Genomic DNA, 5,651 nt, shown 5'->3' with positions numbered 1-5,651 from the left:
ACTCCCTCCCCCCCTTTTCCCCCCCTCCCTCCCCCCCTCTCTTACCCTCTCCCCGACACTGGGAAATTATAACCGTCATCACACTGTCGCAAATACAGTGAAATAACTATGATATGCGAATACCATTGTGAGTGACCAACTAGGTCCGAAGAGTACGGACAACACCCCCCCCTCCCCCCCACTCCTCCCCCCCCTTCCCCACAAACAGTCCACCCTCCCCCTCTCAAGAGCAATGAGGGATAAAATTGAAGAACTGTGTTGGCTAAAGTAATGTTAATAAAACTGTGATTAGACTGTACCACTTGAAAACCTATGAACATGAAAATCTGGTCCCCCAGTATACGGACAAAAGGGGCTTCTCAACTCCTCACAAACCCCCCCCCCCCCTATCCCACATGTACCAACACGGAAGAGTCTGGGAGGAGCAAAAGGGCCCAAGACAAACCAAGGGTCGCCAGCAGCAGAGGAGCACGAACACACAGCACCCACAGGAACAGCTGAACTGTCAGATTGGAAGCAAAGGATCTATAAGGTAGATCTTATTCGGCATCTGAGAATGTCCCTCAGACTTCTATCGATGCTCTGTCGGTTACCCAGTCATGGAGAAGACCCGTTCCCCGCGCAGGTTCGAATCCTGCCGACTACGTTTTTTTAAATTAAATAATACTCCACTTTATTAATGAAGTCATATTATTTTATTCATATTATTTTAATACAAAATTCGCTTATTTGACTCCATATATGTATAACAGTATGAATTGCCAAAATACCGTTGATATAATGATATACTGTATCCATTTAAAAGTGTAATCACTAAAATGTTAACGTAGTCATAGTACAAAAGCAACCTGACCCATGCGCCCTGCCCACCGGACAGCCCTTTTGACCGGTCTTATGAACTGTGGAACACTTGGCTATTCGTGGTTTTTTTTGTTCCCACGAGGGGATTGGATCCACATGTTAAAGATAGCTTTGGCCAGTCTATAACTGTGGCCTCCCAGGTATTTCCCGGTGTGATTCCTGAATTTTAATCCATGATGTAAAGATGCAAGACTTTGTTCCAGTACAGCAGCAACCAGTCCAGGAGTGAAGGGGTTAACACCACCAGCAGCGTCACAGGGACCTAGGATCATTCTTGAGAATGATTTCATGACTGCAACCTCGATACTTAACCTGCCGTGTGTAACCCCGCCCCCTCGTCAACGCTGAAAAGTCTGCTGGGGGATAAACACAGATCGCCCAGCAAACTGCCGCACTGCCGCCCTCCCGCCCTCCCTCCGAGTCCTGCAGCTGGCACCCTGAATGAGGCCTTAGTGCAAAAAAGGAGCCATGATGAGCTAACTTGTATGGGTTGTGAGATGCAGTAATCCTATATAGCACTTTTTTTCCAACTTGTGTTTTATTGTTTTTCAAAACATAAAAGGATGGAGAGGGGATAGGGATACAGAAAATAAAAAGGGTGGGTGGGAAAGGGTAGGGGAGTACATCCACAATGGTCTCCACTCAGGGATCATACAATCAGTTGAATATATACATACACGTTTAGTGATCAAAATAGCATATGTAGTCGTGGCCGAGTGGTTAAGGCGATGGACTAGAAATCCATTGGGGTCTCCCGCGCAGGTTCGAATCCTGCCGACTACGTATTTTAATTTAAAAAAAGCTGTGTGTGCTGTGCACGCGCATAGTAAGTGTTACTTCTTTGTGTGTTGTCAGCAACCTTTTATTATTATTATTTTGAACGTAATTTTATTTCTGCGCATAACTGTGAATTCCTTGTGTGTCTGTGTGTGCGTGTGTAAGTCAGAGTTTATATATGTGTGTCAGTCAGAGTGTGTGTCAGTCAGTGTGTGTGTGTGTGTCAGTCAGTGTGTGTGTGTGTGTGTGTGTGTCAGTCAGTGTGTCAGTGTGTCTGTGTGTCAGTCTGTGTGTGTCAATCAGTGTGTGTGTGTGTGTCAATCAGTGTGTCTGTGTGTCAGTCTGTGTGTGTGTCATTCAGTGTGTCATTCAGTGTGCACATGTGTGTTAGTCAGTCCATTTAAAAGTGCAATCACTAAAATGTTAACGTAGTCATAGTGCAAAAGCAACATGGCCAGTACGGGGATCGAACCCGCGACCTTGGCGTTATTAGCACCACGCTCTAACCAACTGAGCTAACCGGCCACATCTCACAGAATGTATTGACTCATCCTACGTCACCCGATCACTACTACACAACTTTGATCCTACTTCACCTCCACCTTCTAAATCCGACCCGCCTACAATTCTGTGTATGATCCAAATTAAGATCCACCTACAGTACAACAAAGGCCTGCCTCGACCTTAAACCGGTAACAGAGTTACTCCTCAAATCCCACAATATAGGTCTTGATCCTATTTGATTCTTGGAAGAGAATTCAAAAGACTCTACAGGAAGCAGGTTGTATGATAGAGACTGTGATAAATAGGTACCTAATTAGCACACAAGTATTAACAGTGTTCTTATAAACTCTTAACGCACATAAGATTTTTAGCAAAGGTTGCATAGGTGAACATATAAAACTTATATTAAAGCTGGATTTGTGTAAATAAAATTATATTTAATGAAAGAAAATAGCAGAGGATGGTTTCGATCCATCGACCTCTGGGTTATGGGCCCAGCACGCTTCCGCTGCGCCACTCTGCTTGCAGATGCTTAAACATTGAAACAGGCAGAGGAGAGATAAAGGTCATGAACAGTTCCTGTGTATTAATGGAATAGGAATAAGACCATCAATCAGAGTAAAAAATACTCCAATACTAAAGAGCAATTAAAGAATACCAAAAAGAGAGATTGCATTTAAATACAAGGCTATAAAAGTATGTTCAGAGTGCATGTAAAAATGACTTGCACAAACCATAGATAAAATTAATTAATTCATATTACTTTAATACAAAATTCACTGCTGGAAGTGCAGACAGATCAGCTGAAAAGAGTGTCAGGGAACTCAGGACCTCCTCCCACACGTCCGTCTAAGATGACATCACCATGTCTCTACGCGTTTCGTCACGTTGCGTGACTTGCTCCAAAAGGGCATTATGCCCAAATCCATCATGGCCTCTAGGTGCTTCCGGTGCAGCTTTGTAACTGTCTGTACTCCACTGTGTGTGTGTGTGTGTGTGTGTACCCTTCCCCCCTCTCTCTCCCCCTCCCCGTCTCCCTCCTCGTCTCGCCCTCTCTCCTTCCCCATCTCCCCCTCTCTCCCTCCCCATCTCCCTCTCCCTCCCCATCTCCCCCCCCCATCTCCCCCTCTCCCCCCCCATCTCCCCCTCTCCCTCCCCGTCTCCCCCTCCTCGTCTCGCCCTCTCTCCCTCCCCATCTCCCCCCCTCTCCCCCTCTCTCCTCCCCATCTCCCCTCTCTCCCCCTCTCTCCCTCCCCCTCTCTCCCCCTCTCTCCCTCCCCCTCTCTCTCTCTCTCTCTCCCTCCCTCCCTTTCTCTCCCTTCCCCCTCTCCCCTTCCCCCTCTCTCTCTCTCTCTCCCTCCATCCCCCTCTCTCTCTCTCCCTCCCCCTCTCTCTCTCTCTCCCTCTCTCTCTCTCCCTCCCCCTCTCTCTCTCTCTCCCTCCCCCTCTCTCTCTCTCTCCCTCCCCCTCTCTCTCCCTCCCCCTCTCTCTCCCTCCCCCTCTCTCTCCCTCCCCCTCTCTCTCCCCCCTCTCTCTCCCCCTCCCCCTCTCTCTCCCTCCCCCTCTCTCTCCCTCCCCCTCTCTTTCCCTCCCCCTCTCTCTCCCTCCCCCTCTCTCTCCCTCCCCCTCTCTCTCCCTCCCCCTCTCTCTCCCTCCCCCTCTCTCTCCCTCCCCCTCTCTCTCCCTCCCTCCCTCTCTCTCTCTCTCTCTCCCTCCCCTTCCCCCTCTCTCTCCCTCCCCTTCCCCCTCTCTCTCCCTCCCCCCTCTCCCCCTCTCTTGCTCTCCTTCCCCCCTCTCCCCCTCTCTCTCTCTCCCTCCCCCTCTCTCTCCCTCCCCCTCTCTCTCCCTCCCCATCTCTCTCTCCCTCTCTCTCTCCCTCCCCCTCTCTCCCTCCCCCTCTCTCTCCCTCCCCCCTCTCCCTCCCCCTTCCCTCTCTCCCTCCCCCTCTCTCTCTCCCCCCCCTCTCTCCCTCCCCCTCCCTGTCTCTCCCTCCCCGTCTCTCCCTCCCCGTCTCTCCCTCTCTCAGTCTCTCCCTCCCTCCCTCCCTCCCTCCCTCTCTGTCTCTCTCCCTCTCTGTCTCTTTCCCTCTCTGTCTCTCTCCCTCTCTGTCTCTCTCCCTCTCTGTCTCTCTCCCTCAGTCTCTCTCTGTCTGTCTTTCACCCTCTGTCTGTCTCTCACCCTCTCTCTGTCTGTCTCTCTCACCCTCTCTCTGTCTGTCTCTCTCTCTCACCCTCTCTCTCACCCTCCCTCTCTCACCCTCTGTCTCTCTCACCCTCTCTCTCTCTGTCTCTCTCACCCTCTCTCTCTCTGTCTCTCTCACCCTCCCTGTCTTATCTTATCTGCCGTATACCTACACCGAAGTAACCTACCCTTCTTTCTTCCAGATCTGACTCAAGTTTCACACGGGAGACCTCGGAAGACAGGTAGGGAACACCTCCCCTCCAGTATAGTACCTTGAGGGACTGCGGATCAGGTAAGATCCCAGGCAGGATTGCTGCTTTAGAAATTGTGAGAGGGGGGCATCCTGACACTGGTTTAGGGGTTCAGAATCATTCATATCTGGGTTTTTTTTGTTCGATTAGTGAGGTCAACACACACACACACACACACACACACACACACACACACACACACACACACACACACACACACACACACACACACACACACACACACACACACACACACACACACAACTATGTAACAAGGACTAATGGTAGTAAAGTATAAGTGTACTACAATAAATAAACTGTTATGTAAAAAAAAAAATGTCCCGGTTTTTCATTTTCAAAATCTGGTCACCCATCAGTGCTTGGAACGTCCACCATGACATCACGGTCAGCACAGAGAGGTGGGGCGAAAGCCCGATCCTACAAAAATAAAAATGATGCCTCCCCGTCGGGGAATTGAACCCCGGTCTCCCGCGTGACAGGCGGGGATACTGACCACTATACTAACGAGGATTACATGTGTAAGTGCAAAAACGGAACCATGATGAGCTAACCTGTATGGGTTGTAAGGTGCAATAATCCTATACAGGCATACCCCGCTTTAAGTACACTCACTTTAAGTACACTCGCGAGTAAGTACATATCGCCCAATAGGCAAACGGCAGCTCACCCATGCGCCTGTCATCACGTCCTGAACAGCAATACCGGCTCCCTACCTATACCGAAGCTGTGCGGAAGCGGGGAGACTATAGAGCCTGTTACAAATGCGTTATTTATATCAGTTATGCACGTATATGACGATTGCAGTACATGCATCAGTAAGTGGGAAAAGGTAGTGCTTGTCACTTTAAGTACATTTTCGCTTTACATACATCGCTTACGGTCCCTTTATGCGGGTATCTGTTTTCAAACATAAAGGATGGAGAGGGGATAGGGATAAAGAAAATAAAAGGGTGGGTGGAAAGGGTAGGGGAGTACATCCACAATGGTCTCCACTCAGGGATCATACAATCAGTTGAATATATACATACACTTTTTGTAATCGAACCAATCAATCAA

General features: G+C 49.1%; 4 non-coding genes across 4 annotated transcripts; 1 reads left to right on the top strand and 3 right to left on the bottom strand.

The window, feature by feature from the left end:
• Window positions 1–1,563: 1,563 nt before the first annotated feature.
• TRNAS-AGA (transfer RNA serine (anticodon AGA)) lies at window positions 1,564–1,644 on the top strand. Its single transcript has one exon. It is a non-coding gene; the product is annotated as a tRNA-Ser (tRNA).
• A 445-nt stretch (window positions 1,645–2,089) lies between these two features.
• TRNAI-AAU (transfer RNA isoleucine (anticodon AAU)) lies at window positions 2,090–2,163 on the bottom strand. Its single transcript has one exon. It is a non-coding gene; the product is annotated as a tRNA-Ile (tRNA).
• Window positions 2,164–2,593: 430 nt separating this feature from the next.
• On the bottom strand, window positions 2,594–2,665 carry TRNAM-CAU (transfer RNA methionine (anticodon CAU)). Its single transcript has one exon. It is a non-coding gene; the product is annotated as a tRNA-Met (tRNA).
• Window positions 2,666–5,033: 2,368 nt separating this feature from the next.
• On the bottom strand, window positions 5,034–5,105 carry TRNAD-GUC (transfer RNA aspartic acid (anticodon GUC)). Its single transcript has one exon. It is a non-coding gene; the product is annotated as a tRNA-Asp (tRNA).
• Between the last annotated feature and the right edge of the window lie 546 nt (window positions 5,106–5,651).

Source organism: Ascaphus truei, chromosome 6 (assembly GCF_040206685.1).
Source record: "Ascaphus truei isolate aAscTru1 chromosome 6, aAscTru1.hap1, whole genome shotgun sequence".
NCBI classification, from domain to species: domain Eukaryota; kingdom Metazoa; phylum Chordata; class Amphibia; order Anura; family Ascaphidae; genus Ascaphus; species Ascaphus truei.
This window is presented reverse-complemented; position numbering and strand designations above follow the sequence as displayed.